Here is a 20,001-nt window from a genome sequence, read left to right as displayed (position 1 = left end):
TGGGCCCATCTCCATTCAGCAAAGGACCACTGACAAGGTTTCCCTTTTTTTTTGCGGTACGCGGGCCTCTCACTGTTGTGGCCTCTCCCGTTGCGGAGCACAGGCTCCGGACACGCAGGCTCAGCGGCCATGGCTCAGGGGCCCAGCCGCTCCGCGGCATGTGGGATCTTCCCGGACCGGGGCACGAACCCGTGTCCCCTGCATCAGCAGGCGGATTCTCAACCACTGCGCCACCAGGGAAGCCCCAAGGTTTCCCTTTTAGGGCTTTCCTTTAAAGTCCACACCTCCTTCCTTCTCTGTCAGCTCTCCCACTTCACATTCATTTAACACCCACACCCACCCCCCCACCCCCGCTTTCTGCCAGCCCCCTCACCCACTGTATTTTCCACTTCTACCCTAGAACATTATTGATCATGAGAGAACCATGCCATGCAGATGGAACTGGTATGTTGCTTAATTCATGTTGCCTCACTGCAGCTAAGTACCATTCCTTTCATCCACCTTCCCCACATCTGACACATTCCACAAATTTACTCCCCTCAAACTCAAAACCTTTTGCCTCTGCCCGACAAATGACCTTGCTATCTTCTCAGGAAAGACCACAGACCTCTATTTTGAATCCTATCATCTACCCTGCTCTCCTCTCCTCTAATTTTACTTTACTGTTACTTATTCTGTAGGCCATTTGGGGAACAGAGGAACCTTAAGAAAAGATGAATGACAGCAGTCTGAGAAAAGAATAGAGAAAGGGAGGATAGGGAAAGTGCTACAAGGTTCCACTTGGTATTATCTGAATTTTTTAAAAAATGACTTTCCCTTATTTCTCTCCCTTTAATCTGATTTTTCTCTTACCCCCAGAGATCACAATGTACTATAAGGCCTTGCTGATTTTTACCTATGTCAAAAATGTTTTTTTCTTTGGTTCCCATCATTCTACTCTAACCTGGGTTGTCTAAGTATTTAGCCAGAAAATGTTTACTAAGTGCCCAGCTTGTTTTAAATGCTATGCTAAAGGCTTAGAGTAAATGCGGAACAGGGAAACATAAGATTTCATGGTCCCACTCCAGAACCTCTGTGTCTACAGGTGATTGTTATGCCTACTCAAGTTTGGGACCATGATAAAGAGGAGATACCGTCTCTTTAGCCTCAATAATTTGAGATATGCTTTCTAAACCTTCTTTCCATAGAAAATATAGTACTTTGCAAACAGTCCAAGGCAGTGTGCAAGTAACATCTGTACCTGCCACAAACCTTTAAATGTTAATTCTTTTTCTTTCTTTCTTTTTTCTGGCTGTGCCATGTGGCTTGTGGGATGTTAGTTCCCGGACCAGGGATTGAACCCGGGCCCTCCTCAGTGAGAGTGCAGAGTCCTAACCACTGCTCTGCCAGGGAACTCCCAACTGCATTTTTTTAAATTGTGGTAAAACATACATAAGATTCACCATTTAAGTGTACAGTTCATTAGCTTTAAGTACATTCACATTGTTGTACAACTGTTGTCACTATCCAGCTCCAGAACTTTTTCATCAACCCCGGCTGAAATTTTCTACCCATTAAGTCACTTTTTATTAACCAAAACTGATTTTCATGGTTAAATTCTCCCCCCACCCCACCCCCATTATCCTCTCTTGCTTTCCTACCGAGATAACATCCCAAGGTTCATCACTAATCACACCCTTGCAACCACCCTCAATTCCCTAGCTCCTCTCTTCCTATCACATCTGGGGGGCCAAACTCCAATCTTGGTTGAACTGATCACCTGGCTGCTTTTGCTTCCCTTGTTATAGCTGAACGTTGGTGGCAGAAAACCACACAACTAACTGGGTCGATTGGTTTCACCTTAAATTCAGACCTACCCCCCACCTCCAGCCACATCCAGGCATTCAATAATGCCCAGCCACCCTATCTGGTGTCTCAGTGAGTTCACTTCCTGCTGTCCAAGGTGAGGTGTCCTCCTCATCTCAAACCATCCACACCCTTTCCTCCTTTAAGTTGCTGGCCCTGCCTCAGACTTCACTGAGAAAACAGAAGCCACCAGAACAGAAAGCCCTATATTCTGTCTCCAGTTCCTAAACCTCCTTGCACTTGTGCCAATTTTTTGCCTTCTCTCCCGCTACACTGCAAGATGACTGCAAGTCATCTTGCTCCCACCAAAGGCAAACCCTCTTCTTGTGTTTTGAATTCCTTTTCTCCTTCTGAAGAATTTTGCTCCTTTGGCAGGAATTCCCTGGTGGTCCAGTGGTTAGGACTTGGCGTTTTCACTGCTGGGGCCTGGGTTCAGCCCCTGGTTGGGGAACTAAGATCCCACAAGCCGCGCAGGGAGGCCAACAAATAAATTAAAAAATAAAGAATTTTGCTCCTTTGGTAGTCTTATTTCTCTTCTGCATTAGTCTCTCCCTATTAGATATTCTCGCTAGCCTACTTGAAAATGCTCTTCTATTTCCCATCATTTTTTAAAATGTGCTTCCTTGATCACACCTCTCTCTCCAACCACTGCTGCGCAGTTTGTCCTCGCTTTATGGGAAAACTTCCCCAACAAGCAGTTTACATTCACTTCACTCCCATTCTCTCAATGCATTCCAACCTGGCTTCCATCCTCATGTGCCACAGAAACTACTTGTCAAGAGAGCCAAATCCAAGTGGAATTTCTCTATCCTCACTGTTTAACTTCTCAACAGTATTTGGCAGAGCAGACCCGTCCTTCTTTTCTTGAAAGGGATAATTCGCTCTCCTGCTTTAATGCTTAACCTTCTCGGTCTACTTGACCCAACCTTTACACACTGGAACTTTTAGGGCTTGATCTTAAGTCTTCCATGATCACAAATGATCTCAACCAGTTCCATGACATATATCTCTATGATAGCGACTCCCAAAATTTATGTCCACTCCACTCAGCTCAACTTGAATATTCACTGCCTACTTGACTTTCCACTTGGATGTCTCACAAGTCTTTCAAAAACCTAAATGGTTCCACACAGAACCCACCCTTCACACCTCTCCCTCTCCTAGTCTTCTCTACAAGCAATTGGCACCACCAGCCACCAAAGCTTAGGCCAGGAATCTGAAGGCATCCTTGATTCCTCCTTCTCTCCCTCCACAGCCAACCCATGAAGAAAATACTCCTGATTCAACCTCCAAAATATATCTGAAACCTACCATCTACTCTGCTCCATCTCCACTGCCACTGTACTTGTCTAAGATACTATCAGCCTTGAGCTGACCATTGCAATAGTCCCCTAACTGCCCTCTCTGCTTCCTCTCTTGCTCCACAGAGCAGCCAGTGATATTTAAAAACAAAAACATATCATTGTCCTAATTAACGTCCTACAATAGCTTCTCATTTTCATTAAAATCTCAAAATTCCCACAAGCCCTAATATAAGAGGCCCTGCACTCTCTCTCTCTCTAGGTCACTGCATTCTCCTCCTGCTTTTCGCTGTTCTAACACCCGCACCCTTCTGGGCCTAAAGGTCTTTGCACTTGTTCCCAGGCCAAGAATGTCTCCCCAGCTTTTCACATGGTTAGCACAAGCTCATGTGTCAAGTCTCAGCTCATATGTCACCTTTTCTAAAGGAACACTCCTTGACTCTTACTAGCCAAAATAGTCATTCCCTACAACACACTCTTTTAGACCCACTAGCTTATTAACTTCTTATAAATTTTATTAATCTGTAATTATCTTGTTTGTGTTTACTTATTTCCTGTTTTTCCCACTATACTATAAAGTCCATAAGGGCAGAGATCTTGTCTGTCTTGAATTTCACTAAAGGCTACTTTAAAATAAAGAAGCTACTCTTTCCCTCTGAGCAGGTTTATTTTAGATTTCCCCTCCTTTCAAGCTTTATTGGATTTTAGTCAAAGAAAATAATTACTCTGGCATTTACCATGAAAAACAAGGGGAGAAAAACCACATGACACAAATACTAAGACTCCACGCACTCACTAGTCTAGACTGGACACAGACTGCACACAGGTATCCAACAGTTGCCCCTTATAAAACTTTTCAAAATGTAGGACAGAGGAACGTGGATATACGCAAAGATAATATAATTTTGACATCTGCATCAAAAATCAAAGTTTTCAACCATTCCCCCTAGCAATCACTAAACACTTTAGAATAAAGAATGAAAATCTTAGAATTTTAGAATAAAGAAAGAAAAGCACAAAATAACTAAAATACGTGGTCCTTGCTCCAGAGAAGTTAATGATTTCCTCACTGACTCGGTTCTCATTTTGGTCTGGTTGGCTATTCATTACCTGCTCTGGATGTTTCTTCCTGACCTTCTGTGTCTTTAATGCATACTCTGTTCTTATCAAGTCTCATGTTTAGCATAACTTTCCCATCCTACTTCCCCAAACCCAAAAAATACCTTCCCAATTCAAAATAAGAAAGAAACCTTCCTTTCAAGGATTTATCTCTAGGTTTTTATTTCAGGATATTTCCTACCCTATTCCTAAATTCTGTATCAACCCTAGATTCAATTCTATCAATATTTTTGTTGCATAGCTGTCTTGACTAAACTAGATGGCCCGGCTAGACCTAGAAGCCAGTATGTTATGTAACTTCTAGTAGAATGAAATTATATACTTTTAAATATGTACTAAGATTTTAATGGCTTGCAATACTTAAGCTTTCTTTCTGTAAGAAAATCATTTCAACGATTTGATAAATGGCAGAGGAGAAAAATAAAAATAATGTGAGCAATAAAACTGTGGTGAAACTCAAAATAATATAGACCTCGTCTCATGTTCCAATTCAAGAAAGCCAGCAGCACAGTGCATAGTGTAGTACAGTGATGTTCTGAATGTGTTATCTGTGTCACAATGGAATCACCTGGAGAGCTTTGGAATAACACAGAATCCTACATATTTGGATTCAGGGGATCCTGGATGAGCCAGAATTTCAAAATTGGAGGGAGTTGGGGGCATTGAGAAGTTGAAAGTAGGAATCTTAAAACTGAGACTGCCTAACACGTTAGACCTTTTGAAAAAACCCCAACTGTCCCTAACAAATGGATGTTACAAATCTGTATTTTAAAACATCTCCCCAGTTGATTCTGATGCTCAGATTTGGAAACCACAGATACAGAGCCAGGAACATGGCTTTTGGGATCCACTGTCAATTCTACCACTTAAAACTTCGAGACCTTGAACAATTCGAATATCTTGGCAAACATTATTAGTTCCTTCCCTGCTAAATATATAGAGTTCCTGGCATACAACAGTGTTCAACACATGGTAGGTCTTAAAGGGCCTAAAACATCCACTACAGTATTTGTAAACACAAGCACACACCTAATGGTGCCACCATGTTACTTTTATCCACCAGAAATTAACTATTTACTTCCCATCGCGGTGGACTCCTAGAGATCAGAGCTTTTCCTCCTCCCAATAATCTTTTCAGTAACAATTGAAAACAAAGTTAAAACCCACACACACCTTGATAAACAGCTACTACAGGACAGAAAAATACTTATATGAATGCTTCTAAGGAAACACTTTAATGAGTGGGGGAACTGAGAAGTCCTATATGATCAGAAAGAGATGAACCAAAACACAGTGCTTTTTTGTTTGTTCTTTGTTTTTAGAAAGGAAAAGGAAAAAAGTCTCCGGGGTGTTTCAAGGCGAGTTTAATTTTTCAGATCAGAGTTCTAAGAAACTATCGTAATTTACTACCATTTGGAATAGGGGATATGAAAGCCAAAAAGAAGTTTCAAATCACTGGAACCCATCACCTTCCCACAATTTGACAACTAGAGTAAAGTCTCTCCAGGGTTGTGAAAACACAACCAACTAAAAAAACGAACACAGGGGATCTATACAGAACCACGCTACTGTAAGGCAGGCAGGCAGTGCCCTCGACTCTTTTTTCTGCAATTTTGTAACCTGGTTCGACTTTACTCTCAAAATGAAGTGGAAGAGGATGAACGAAAAGCCTCCATGCCCTGCCCGAGGCCGGGCCAGGGAAAGCAAAGCCGTCCAGGTTCAAGCCGTAGGAAGACGACGGGAAGCCCTCACCTCCAAATTTTGACTGGGGCGGGGGCGGAGGGGGCTGCGGGTTCAGGGAGGGAACCCCTCGGCTGCAAGGCCCGACCCTCAGCCCACTTCCTTCCTCAACGCAAGTGGTAAAAGGAACAAGATGCCGCCGGCCCCAGCCCCTTCCCGCTCCGAGCCGCTGCCTCGCCTTTCGGGTCTGGGGGCACTGGGAAGGACCAGGCTACTCGGCCCCGGGCCCAAGTACAGATTTCGGCCCCCGGAGCGTAGCCCCCACGCCCGGGACCGCCCGGCATTGGGGTCGGCGAAGCGTCCCCGAAGGGCGCCGCCCGCGCCGCCAGGTAAGATGGCGCCCGCGGAGCAACTGCGCCACCAGCCCTGGCGACGGGCCAGGCCCAGCGCCATCTTAGCGCCTTCCAGCTGCCACCCCCCCCCACCCCGCCCCGCACAACCCCCGCAAGATCCTGCGTCCGGGACGATCCGGGGGCGCGAACCGCGTCGGGCCCGCGCGCTCTCAGCCAAAAGAGTGCCACCGAGCCTCTCGTCTCTTCGGACCGGCCGCGCAGGCCCCGCAGGAGGCGCCTGGCTGGGCCGAGGGTCCTCCGCGCGGCACAAGGGCTCGTCCGGGCCAGGCCGCGGGTCGTCTGCGGTGCTTTGGGCCCAGGCAGCGAGGCGACGGGGAAGAGCCGGTCCTGCCGGCAGGCGCGCGCCGAAAACCGCCCGGGGAGGCCGGCCGACCCCGAGCTCTCCCAGCCGCGGCCGCCCGCACAAGCGGCGGGAAGGAGGAAGCCAAGATGAAAAATAAACCCCGTGCAGCCGCCGCCGCCTCCCTCCCACCCACCCACCCGCTCCCCTCCCCCTCTCGAGACGCGGGGTCCATTTTGCCGAGAAGAAAGAAAATGCGATTCACACCCAAGAGCTTCCGAGAGAGCTAAGAAACGAGGGGGGGAAAACCGAGGGGAGGAGATTGGAAAAGCTTATTTTTCTTCCTCGCTCGCCGTCACTCCTGGCCCTCCCTGCCCCTGCTCGCGGCCCCGCCGCGCCGTCCTCCCTTCGCCGAGCCCCGCTCCCTCCTTCCCGGCTCCCGGCGGCTCCGGGGGGGGCGGGGGGGCGGAAAACACACTCGCACTCGCGCACACAACTAATTTTAAACCGGCTCAATCAATGAGTCATTAAACGGCTTCCCTCCCCTCTCCTCCCCACCACCAACAGCCACGCCATCCCCCTTCCCAGGCTCTCCCTCTCCCCGCTCCAGAAATTTGCATCCGCGGAAAAGAAAAAAAAAAAAAAGGCGCCGGGGCCCCCACCTCGCCTAGGCGCCCCCAGCCCGGCCCCGCCGCCCCCTGCCCGCCCGCGCCCCCGCCCGAGACACTGAACTTGGTCTTCCCGGGGCCCGGGCATCGCTGGGAAAGGCATAAACACTCGATTCCCCTTTTCTCCGTGTCCATTAAACATCCACCCACCACCACCATCACCCACCCACAAACCCACCCCCCCCAAAAAAAAACACAGCCTTAGCCAATAGCTCTCTGGGCTGAAACCTAATATCCTGGTTTTGGCAACTCGGTGTTTAATTTGCTCCTCTTTCTTTTCTGTCTGGAGATATATCTCCAGCCCCCCCCTCGCTTTTCCCCTCCCCGAAGGAAAGAGGCAGAGGAAGGAGGTTGTGTGTGTTTTTTTTTTTCTCCTTGAAATTTTTATCACAAAATTATAATACACTCAAAGGGAAACTCACCGTCATGAAAAAGCAGTGCCTTGTCAACGGGGTTTCTGCGCCATCGCACCAGGGGCGGCGGCGGCGGCGGCGGCGGGCGCGGGGCGCGGGGCGCGGGCGCGGGAGCTCCCGGCCGAGCGGCGCCGGCCACACGCGCTCCGCTCTCTCTCTTGCTCACCCCCGCGCCGGGCGGCGGGCGCCCGCTCCCCGCGCCCGCCCGGCCTTCATGCTCTGCGCCCGGGCAAACCGCTCGCCTGCTCGTCTACCTCCAAACTTCGGTTCTCGCCTACCAAAAAATGTGAAGATTAGGATTTTTTCAATTAAATTTTTTTTTTTTTTTAGAAAAATCAAGTTCCAAAGCTGATAATTCCTGTTTCCTTTGGGATTCTTTTTAACTTCAATAAATGCAGTGGTTTATTCAAGAAACAGGGTTCTTGGCTTTTTTTTTTTTTTTTTTTTTGAAGATCTACAAGATGCGTGCCATTCTCCGCAGGCGCCCTGCACACACACACACACACACACACACACACACACACACACCAGTTTTAGCTGGGGGGGCGCGCCGATGGGGGGGGTTAAAAACAAAAAACACAATATTTGTTTAGAACTCTAACTGGAACATGTCCCAGTATATACTTTTTGCATATGCTTTTAAAAAAAACACATAAAAACGAAAACATAACTTTTAACTTAGTTATTTGGCAAATAACTGATTCATTCCAACTTTTAATTCTACTAAGCTTTCCTTTGCAACACCCTCTTTCCATTCCAAAATGCAGTGAAACCTTATCTGTAAACCTGTATGTTAACATTAAAACAAAAAACAGAAAAAAAACCTTAGCAGCCAAGATGAAGGTGAAGAGCTAAGTAAGTCACTCTCAAAACATCCAGTTCCCACTGGTTTCTCTTTATTGCAGATAATTGTACCGCCACATTTGTGGAATTTTCATGACGTGATCCCCAGTCTTAAAAAGAGAGCTTCCCAAACATCCAGTGAAATAGAATAGGTTAAAAAAGAGAGAGAGGTACCCAACCTTTTAACATTCTGTAGTCCAAGTATAATTACCACCTTTTTTTTTTTTTTTTTTTTTTTTTTTGTGCGGTACGTGGGGCCTCTTAGTGTTTTGGCCTCTCCCGTCGTGGAGCACAGGCTCCGGACGCGCAGGCTCAGCGGCCATGGCTCACGGGCCCAGCCGCTCCGCGGCATGGCTCACGGGCCCAGCCACTCCGCGGCATGTGGGATCTTCCCGGACCGGGGCACGAACCCGTGTCCCCTGCATCGGCAGGCAGACGCTCAACCACTGTGCCACCAGGGAAGCCCCTACCACCCATTTTTAATATCAAATCTCAAACTGAGACGTCTCCATAAACCATCCAGCATCCAGAGCATTTAAATAAATGTTAATTATGACTGTGGATTGGGAGTGGGTGCTTTTGTGGTTTAGGTTAATTACATTTACTTTTCCTGTAAATGCCCACAAAAATATAGTGGGGGTTTTGTTTTATTTTAAATAAACATCAAGGTAAAAGATAAACTGTACAAAACTGTGATTCAGATTTTAAAAAATACGTAAGCCCCAGAAACACTCTAAAATTATTATTATTATTTTTTTTTTTCCTGCGGTACGCGGGCCTCTCACTGTTGTGGCCTCTCCCGTTGCGGAGCATAGGCTCCGGACACGCAGGCTCAGCGGCCATGGCTCACGGGCTTAGCCTCTCCGCGGCATGTGGGATCTTCCCGGACCGGGGCACGAACCCGTGTCCGCTGCATCGGCAGGCGGACCCTCAACCACTGCGCTACCAGGGAAGCCCTCTAAAATTATTTTAAATTAGTTTGTAATGCATATAGCAATGGGGTCCTGCTGATAAACAGGAAAGCTCATATCAAACCCATATCTCCCAGATATTTGTTGAGTTCTAAATAAAATTATCCCTAGATTTAAATTACTTAAGTGGAATTTGTTAGTTTCTAATATAATATCCCCTTAGCATTAAAAAACATAATGGTAGCACACCTTGTTTGCTTTTAGAAGGATACTGTAACTATGCTATTTTATTGCACAAAGTAAGTATGTCAAGGTCGGCATACAATGTTGTCATATTTAAGATAGAAGATCTTTTTAAAAAACAAAACATATCTTGTTCTAGTAACTGCCACTCTGTCACTCACAATGTGTGCTTTGTATTTAGACCCGTCTTAATAAATACAGTCAATGATTTAGTATCACATAGTATCATCGAGGTGTTTTTTCAGATGTGTGTTGTGTTCACATTCAGCCAAGGTCTTCCTGGAACAGTAGTCTTTGCATAAATTTGCATATTTCTCTACACTTGACAGTTGGACCAACCAGTTTTCTAATTGGCTTGGGAAATTTTAAAACCTGTTTTAAGGTGCTTTTGGATTGGCTGGAGTTTAATTATAATACACATTTTGAAGAATTACATTTCAAAAGAGTCCATAGAGTATTCATTGCAATTAGGGCCCACCAAACAAGTTTTACAGCTGTTGCTCCACAGCTCCAATGAAATATTAATGGATTTCAGAAAGCTGTTCTCCCAAGTAGGCCAAGACCCCTAGGAAACACAAATCTGACTTTAAGAGATCACCTAACAAAGAGGTGAATTCAGGAAGAGGATAGGGCATGGCAGGCTTTTTCATGAATGCCCAAATATAAGAGCACTAACACTTATTGAGGGCCTACTAAGTGCTGCCAGGCATTATTCTATATACTTTATTCTTATCTTATACATTATTGCATGAACCTTCACACAAACCGATAGAATAATATTTAATTATCCAGATTTTTGCAGATGAGTCTCCCAGTGGTTTCTGTAATTTGCCTGAGGTCATCAGTCTAATAAGGGCTGGGGGAACCCAGGCATGGTTGACTCCTCAACTCACCCTCTCTTCAAGGCCCAAAAACGATCCTAGGAACAAGAAGTCCTTGATGTTTCAATACAAACCAAGTTCAGTGGTGTGGTATAGGCAGAGGGGACCACCCTCTAATTGGGGAAGACCTACTTTGAGAATGCCAGTTGTCAAAGCTAATTTAAAATATTTCGGGGGGGTCCAAAAAATATTGGGACAGCAGTGGGGAGAATCTCAGATTCATCAGGTAACACGAAAATCGGTATCATTTAATAATAAAAACAACTTAAATTTTTTTGCATGCAAAAAAAAAATGTAACATTTTAAAAAAGGGATATCCCTTTGTACATAAAAATTTAAGTTATGGTTTATATAGACAGGATTTTGGTATCTGAATGTAAGATTAGGAAACTTTTAAAGAGGAAAGTTCTTTAAAAGGCTTGACTATATGCAAAAAACTTTAATTGTATTGCCTACAATTTAATTATGTACAATTAAATGTTCACTCCTATGATGCTCGTCTGTGTATGTGACCTAGAAAGAAGGGCAACTGGACACAGGAGAAAAAAAAAGTTGTAATTATAATTGATACATTCTGGCATGTGTTTGGGCCTCTAAATAAACAGGTCCAATGTCCACATAACAAGTAAAAGTAGAAATGTTCCTCTTTTTTTGTGTTCTTCCTCCAAATGTTCCCCTTGGTTGGTTGGCCGTTCTCAGAGGGGGAGAATGCAAATACTGGAGATGAAGTGGTGATATGCATGACCAGATGTGTCCAGATCACAGAAATCTGAAATATCCCTGATAAGTTAGTAAGTGCTCTATACAGTGTTTGTGACATAAAAAATTTAAAGTTCTCAATGTGCATAAATAAGGTAGTTACTTTTATTTGTACCTCTTGAGGTACTTATATTCTGAGACTTATGGGCACTGGCTGTGTACTGACCAGGGTTCAAATTCCACCTTTGTCACACACCAGGTGTGTGGCTCTGGGCAAGTCACTTCACCCCACAGAGCTTCAACTTCCTCATCTATAAAACCAGGATAATTATAGTACTCATATCTGAGAGTTATTTTAAGGATTCGGGAACTAGCGCACATAAAACGTTTAGCATGGTGCCTGAAACATAACGAGAGGTCAGTATACTCAGCTAATATTCTATCGCCTCATTTTAGTTGTGTGTCGAGTTGAACCATGTGAAGTCTTCCCATGTAAATTTCCAATGGCAATCTCACACCTAATATATCTAATTCCACCTAATATATCTCTCTCATGTTCTGTCCAGGATAGGGAGCTCCGCAAAGGCTTTTTATTTTCTAAGGGCCTACCAGAGTATTTTGTATACAGTTAGCTCTCAATCAGTACTTGTGGGATAAAAGAAAAACAGGCCCAATCCACAAGATGTATAAGAATATAAGAAATCAGGGACTTCCCTGATGGCTCAGTGGTTAAGAATCTGCCTGCCAATTCAGGGGGCACAGTTTCGATCCCTGGCCCGGGAAGATCCCACATGCCTCGGAGCAGCTAAGCCCGTGTGCCACGAGCCTGTGCTCTGCAACAAGAGAAGCCACGACAATGAGAAGCCCGTGCACCACAACGAAGAGCAGCCCCCGCTTGCTGCAACTAGAGAAAGTCCGCACGCAGCAACGAAGACCCAACACAGCCAAAAATAAAACAAATAAATAAATTTATAAAAAAAAAAAAAAAAAAAGAATCCGCCTGCCAATGCAGGGGACACAGGTTCGAGCCCTGGTCCTGGAAGATCCCATATGCTGCAGAGCAGCTAAGCCCGTGTGCCACAACTACTGAGCCTGCGCTCTAGAGCCTGCGAGCCACAACTACTGAGCCCATATACCACAACTACTGAAGTCCGTGTGCCTAGAGCCCGTGCTCTGCAACAAGAGAAGCCACTGCAATGAGAAGCCTGTGCACTGCAACAAAGAGTAGCCCCTGCTCACCGCAACTAGAGAAAGCCCTTGTGCAGCAACGAGGACCCAACGCAGCCCAAAAAATAAATTAAATAAATAAATTTATTTAAAAAAAAAGAATACAAGAAATCAGTGTGTTTCTACCTAGATACCTGTATATTAAGAGGGTAATACAGTAAGTCTCCCTGAACCACATAAAACCATTGCCCAATTGATCACAGGCAGTATCGTCTAACGGTTTAGAAGTTCTTCCTCTCCCTCTCTCTCTCTCTCTTCCTCTCTCATCAAGTAGACCTTTATCATTGCCACTTTTTAGCCATGTAAACTTGGCCTATTTTTTTTTTTAACTTCTCTCACCTCAGTTTACTCATATGTATAGTGAAGGTGACAATATGTATATCTCGGGTCAGTAGCAGGGAGAGTTCAATGATATTAGGATGCAAAACCCTTGTTTTAGTGCCTGGTATACAGTAAACATTCAATATTAGTTGCCGTTACTGTTGTGGTTGTTAATACTATTATTAGAAGCAAGTGGGGACTTCCCTGGTGGCTCAGTGGATAAGAATCCGCCTTCCAGTGCAGGGGACACAGGTTCGAGCCCTGGTCTGGGAAGATCCCACATGCCGTGGAGCAACTAAGCCTGTGCGCCACACATACTGAGCCTGCTCTCTAGAGCCTGCAAGCCACAACTACTGAGTCCGTGTGCCACAACTACTGAACCCCGCGTGCCTAGAGCCCGTGCTCTGCAACAAGAGAAGCCACTGCGATTAGAAGCCCGTGCACCGCAACGAAGAATAGCCCCCACTTGCCACAACCAGAGAAAGCCCACGCACAGCAACGAAGACCCAACACAGCCAAAAATAAATTAAAGTAAAAAAAAAAAAAAGTAACATGGAACTGTTTTCAAAGCAATGGTAAACAAGCAAATTACTGCAGTAATTTCAATAACTTGCCTACATTATTATTTTATTTGCTACATGAGTATAAACACTTTAAATCATCTTTGTAGAGACTAAGGCTATTCTAGTCCTGACACATTTCAAGCTGGTTATTTTCCTTGACAGACTTTTAAAAAAAAAAATCTGAACTCCTACAAGCTTCTAGTACAAGGATAAGGAATATAGCAGAACTGTTTAAAAAAATAGAGGCATCGGCACTCCCACTGGCCTTGCAGTCTTACACATCCAGCCTGTTTCCCCACAGAGTATGTGAGGGGGAGGACAGTCATCAGGTTAGGAGGATGCCACACACATGCCTTGGAGGTGTCACTCACCAGCTCCCAGGCCCCTGTGGTGCCAGAACTCCCAACATCTCCTCAACAGAGCGTCCCTTCCACTCCACCACGCCCAGGAGGATGGTGGGTTGTAGAGGCAGTAGAAGAGAGGTCTCATAAGCTCAGAATTTGGTGAGAAAGTCAGCCTTCAAGATAGGATACCCATGCAAAGGGACTTGCTCAATAAATAAATGTCAGTGTCCTTTCTGAAAATGAAACTAAGAGGTAAGACATCTGAAGAAAGAACCACCCCTAAAAGATGACTTGTAAAAACAAGTCGAATACAAATAAATAAGTAGGTACAAAGCAGGCACCAAGATATATACTCAACACTGAAGAAAAACAGTGAAGGAGTAGAGACACTGTATCATCTCCACAAGTATTTCAATCACATTATGTGAGCATAGTAAAGTTAATAAGGCAATTGTAGAGCTCCCATGAAATACCCCTCAGACCATACAATTCTCTCTTTCCTAAATCTTCTAATTACTGGGGCCATTTTCCAGGTACTCTGATACTGAACAAAGGTACAAGTACTTTTGTACCCAAAAAGGTTTAGACACCTCCCTCACTGTAAATCATACTAACCAACCAGCAGTTTGGGTATACTGATCAGTCCCTTGTGAGTTAGATTAACTTGAGTCAGGTCTAAGACAGCAAGGAGGTTGTTCAGAGATGGGCAATCAGAGCAAAGGACATGTACTCTCAACATATTTTAGGATCGTGTATGATTCCTTCTTATTCTCTCATCTACCTTAACCCATGCAACCCACCTCAAAAATCTCCCTCAAATCCAGCCCCTTTTCGCCACTAACTGCCTCACCTAAATTCAGGCCCTTACCTCTTGCTTGGCCTCCCGATTTTACTTCCCTCCAATTAATCTTCTATCTAAATTACTACCCAAAATCACCTTTTGAAAACCCAGAGTTGTTCATGTCACACCTCCATTAGCACCTCACTGCCTGGGAAGCTTATTAGAAATACAGATTCTCAAGGCAAAACCCATCACCAGAAAAATGGAGTTTCTGGGGAGAGCTGAGGCCCTGATATTGGTACTTAAAAGTGGTTCATTAGCTCCACCTGTCTTCCCAGGCGCATCTCTAGCCGCTCCTCTCCTGGTACCCTGCAGTCCAATCACAGAGAATACCTATCCCTGAACAAGAACAAACTCTTCTCCATTTGGGCATATCCTTTCCCCTCTGCCTGGAATGTCCTTCTTCTTCTGGGGCAAGCCCACCATTCTGCAAGGTCCAGTTCAAATGTTACCTCCTCTGGGAAGACTTTCTCTACCCCTACAGCAGTGGCTTCAAAACATCGTCTGAGATTCAATTTCAAGAAATAGATTTCACATTCCAATGCAATAGATATATAACTGAAATGAAGGTTTCAGAAAACAATATCTAAACTTACTATGGAGGATGTAACTTGATCTATTTCATTCTATCATCCCATTTAAAAAAATGCTGTTTGCCACCTTATACATCATGGATTTCATGATCCACTAAGGGAGGCAACATTCATTTGAAAAATACTGCTGAAAGTGAACAAATGACCCCCTTCCCTATGCATGTGATATGTACTCTATTATATTATTTATCACACTCTACAGTAATGATCTGTTTACAGTCTGTCTCCCACTCCACTACCCTCCCCCCAACACGCACACACCACAAGGAAGTCAGCATATCCTTGGGCAGTTACCCAGCCGTTGACAAATGCGGAAATGAGAATATTGAAGAAGGAATAATTTAATTGCTTTTGCTCATGTCTAATTTTTTATTTTTTTCCATTTCTGGTTATGGTTCACAGCATAGTCTATCAGCGATTCCCATGAGCCTGGAAATCATATTCGCTTCAACCCTTTAAGTTAACAGCAATTTTTTAAAAACAGCCATTGTATTTCAGTACAATTTAACCAAGGTGTAAATTTTTCTTCCCCTCAAAAATAAAAACCACGTACAGGCAAAACCAACCAGAAAATATTCTGTCGGGTTGCTAGCTTGCCAAGATAGTACAAATGTGGGCAAACAAATCTCTTACTTAAGATACTTAGAAGCAAATATTCAAAAACCTCAAAACCCTCCTTCCGTACCACTTCAGAAAGGAAACCCCCCTCCCGCAGGGCGGGTGCAGATATAGAGGCCTTTCTATCTGTGCTGCCTAAAGCTCCATGTCTCACTAGGCTGTCCCCATCGACACAAGCCCATGCAAAAAGTAGGGGAAAAAAAACCCCAAAACAAAAAGAAACCAGACCAGCTAAAATGAACCACAGCAATGAACCTAAGCGGCAAGTTCCGGTGCGAATTGTACCTGTGATGGATGCGCAGGGGAGACAGCGGACTCGCAGAGGGAGGGATCCTTTTTCTGCAGCACATGGCTCCATCGACAGGAAACCTGCCTGCAACACCCCCCAACTCTGAACACCGCTCATTTGCAGCATCGTCATTTGTGTGATGCTCATTTGCTCAATGTCCTCCTAAACGTACTGAGATTCAGTGAAAATATATTGTGGGCTTGGAGGAGCTGGCCCGAGGACAGGCTGGAAGTGGAGGAGGGACCAAGTGTCAGTGAAATGTTCTGGGGGCCAGAGGATGGAGCAGGCAAGTGTTTCCAAGGAGAGAGGGGAAGAAGGGTCACTTTAAAGCTGGGTTTTAAAGGATGAATAAGAGTTCTCCAAACCATGTGGGGAAGGAGAGGAGAGAGCTCCAGGTAGAGGAACTTTGTGTGGGGGAGTCTTTATTAAATATGAATGAGGGGGGAGCTGCAGACAGGTAGACGGTGAGGGGCTTTGCTGCTCATGGCAGAGAGTCTGTATGACCCTTTAGGCTGCCACTTTCCACTCTGCAGGTCACAATGCGATAGGTTGTGAAATCCATGAGATTGTGACCAGCTTTCACAAAAATGAAATTGCCTAGAATAGAAAATATTTGAATATATTGCAGGCACTGAGGGTATAAACTCTTTTGTGAAATTTGTTCCCAATATAAATGTGTCTATGTATATACTGGTTTGTGATATAAAGTGTATTTCTTACTGTGGTGGTGATTTAAACTTAAAAAAAACCCCATCTGGGCAAGAAAGGGACCCATTTAAAAAAAAAAAAGAAAGGGACCCATTTGAGGATGATTAAAATAAGAGACTGCTATGAACAGATGTGAATTTCATGAGGATACGTGTGATAGCTCAGGAGACACATGGTGGTGTTTTTATTTTTTTTATTTATTTTTTTAAAATTTATTTTATTTATTTATTTTTTGCAGTACGCGGGCCTCTCACTGTTGCGGCCTCTCCCGTTGCGGAGCACAGGCTCCGGACACGCAGGCTCAGCGGCCATGGCTCACGGGCCCAGCCGCTCCGCGGCATGTGGGATCTTCCCGGACCGGGGCACGAACCCGTGTCCCCTGTATCGGCAGGCGGACTCTCAACGACTGCGCCACCAAGGAAGCCCCATGGTGGTGTTTTTAAAAGGTATCCCCCGGGCTTCCCTGGTGGCACAGTGGTTGAGAGTCCGCCTGCCGATGCAGGGGACACGGGTTCGTGCCCCGGTCCGGGAAGATCCCACATGCCGCGGAGCGGCTGGGCCCGTGAGCCATGGCCGCTGAGCCTGCGCGTGTCCGGAGCCTGTGCTCCGCACCGGGAGAGGCCGCAACAGTGAGAGGCCCGCGTACCGCCAAAAATAAATAAATAAATAAATAAAAGGTATCCCCCCAGCAGACAGTGAGCTCCTCAAGGACAGAAACTCTGTGTCACATAGCTCTCAATTCCTAGCACCTGGCACACAAGAAGGCACTAAATAAATGTTGATGGAGTATGGTAACTAATGTTCAAGAAGATTCCCAAAGCCTCATCTCCTGGCATCCCCACCTTTGTGTATCCCCTTCCCACAATGTACCAGGGTTGGTCTGTGTGACCAACAGAATAGGGCAGAAGTGATTGTCACTTCTGAGGGTAGGTTATAAAAGGCTGCAACTTCCATTTTAGGTGCTCTTTCTGGAATACTCACTCTGGGGGAAGCCAGCTGCCATGTCCTAAGGATACCCAGCCATATGGGTGGATACACCCATATGGAGAGGAACTGAGGTCTCCAATAGCCAAAAGCCAATGAGGAAAGGAGGCTTTCTCCCTGTCATGGAAGCAAATCATCCCCCAGCCCACCCTTCAAATGATTACAGTCCCAAGGGACAGCTTGACTACAACCTCATGAGAGACTCTGAGGCAGAAACATCCAGCTAAGCTGTTCCTGGGTTCTGGACTCACAGAACTGGGTATATAATATAATAAATGCTTATTATCTAAGCTGCTAGGTTTTGGAGTACTTTGTTATACAGCAAAAGACAACGAATACAGTGAATTATTCATGAAGTCTAGAAAAGCTGAACAATAATACCAGTATACTAGAGTTATCCAGGGTTGCTTACCTTTTTTTTTTTTTTCCTCTAAGAATCTATCATGTCACATTTTCAGCCTGACTAGATTAGGAAAAGGCCTGACCCAACTTGGACAAATGGGATCCTCTCTTCTAGTATTAGTACTTGAGACACAGAAACTGGGTCAGCTGTGAGAAGCAGACCGTAAGTCTGGAAAGACTAGGGGTCAAGGCCACCATTTTGGAGAAGTTATAATGGGGCCTATGCAAGTGGATGGGAACAGAAAGGCCAATGTGTCCGGAAGAAGAAGAAAGCAGATTCTCAGTGGATGTGGAGAGAGGGAAGTGGGGAGGGGAAACTGCCTGAGATATTCTAAGTCCCAGGGGGTCTGGCTGCCTTTCTAGTATTAGGGTTGTAAGATTCCCCTTCCTTATAATTATTTCCCATTTTACTTGCTCATTGATGACTGAGTTCCCTTTCTTGAAACCAAAAGATCCTCGAATATGCCTCGGGCCAACTTCTCTCCAGTGCTGGCAAGGGGAGTGGCTCCTTCTGCTGTGGCAGGCCAAGGATCTCTCCAGAGAAGAGCAACAACTGGCCAGAGACTAAGCTGTGTTATTACCGCGATGCAAAAATGGCTATAGATGGAGTAAAAGGTCCTTTCAGACCATCCAACTCCTTTTGCCTTAACTCCATTTTCACCAAATAATCCTTTGATTATTAATGTACTTCAATTTAAAAAGCTGTGCTCTGGCCAGCTGAATTAATCATTCGAGTGGTTGGGTAGGTTCATGCCCATTATAAATTCACAGATTGGCTCTCAAGTACAAATCATTCTGGAGTAATCTCCCTTTCATTTCCACTGCCCTCGGTCAAGCCCTGTCATTTATCCAGTGACCCACTACAGTAGCCTCCCATGGCACTAACCCTTCTCCAGTCCATCCTCTTCAACTTCTCTTCCTAAAACACAAAGAATCCGATGCCTTGCTCTCTGCTCAAAACCTCTGATGGTCCCCGGTGCCTTGGGAATGACTGCAGGCAACAGCCCTATCTTCCACCACACCCCTCGACACTCCTCCTGACTCCTTCTTGCCATGTGGCATTATTCCAAGTTCCTCATATGCAACTGGTACCCACGCTGCTCTGCTCCTGTTCTTCCCATTGCTAGCATCCCTTTCCTCTGGGTACCTCCCCTGCCTGCTCACTTTCCCTCACTCCTCTCTGTGCCCCTCCTCCCTCTTCCCTTTGTACTTCCACAGAATTTCGCCTCTCCTTTGTAACACACACTGCAGTCGACTTGACTTATAATTACTTGTCTTCTTGTCTATCCCTGTATGGTGAGCCTCAAGGAGACGAGGACTAAGCTTTTTTCATGTTTATCTTTCTCTCACCCAGGGCCGAATAAAGCATCTTGCATCAACACTTCAACATTCGTTGAGTGTTTTCTGTATCCAGGTGATGGAGGTAGCAGGCACTCAACAAATGGCCACTGAATCGATGACAGTCAGTTAGGTGGCAAGAACAAGTTTCCCCTGGACCTGATGATATTCAGGTGAGGTGCCCACCTAGCCTCTGCATGTGCAGAGGTGAGAGAGCACAGTCAGACTCCTCGTGACACCCGCGGTACAGCAATGAATGAATGAATCTCAGCCTCACTTTTTTTTTTTTGAATAAAAAGCGAGGCGCTATTTCTCATATCCTGATAAACTAACACGCTGCTCCCCTTTTCTTCTCTTTCCCCCTCTTTCTACAGTTGCAATTATGACTCACAGGCACATTACAGAATGGAAGCTTTAGGTCAACAATTACTGGAGAATGGGAATGGGGGAGACCTCCACAGTTATATAATTTACATG

General features: G+C 45.3%; 1 protein-coding gene across 1 annotated transcript in view; it reads right to left on the bottom strand.

Moving 5' to 3' along the window:
* BICRAL (BICRA like chromatin remodeling complex associated protein) overlaps window positions 1-7,817 on the bottom strand; it is a gene marked incomplete at its 3' end in the record, with an annotated part of 82,006 nt that extends 74,189 nt beyond the window's left edge. The window contains exon 1 of the mRNA XM_079712750.1: window positions 7,729-7,817. The remainder of the gene's footprint in view (window positions 1-7,728) is intronic.
* Between the last annotated feature and the right edge of the window lie 12,184 nt (window positions 7,818-20,001).

The sequence above is a fragment of the Hyperoodon ampullatus genome (assembly GCF_949752795.1).
Source record: "Hyperoodon ampullatus genome assembly, chromosome: 10".
In the NCBI taxonomy this organism is placed as follows: Eukaryota; Metazoa; Chordata; class Mammalia; order Artiodactyla; family Ziphiidae; genus Hyperoodon; species Hyperoodon ampullatus.
This window is presented reverse-complemented; position numbering and strand designations above follow the sequence as displayed.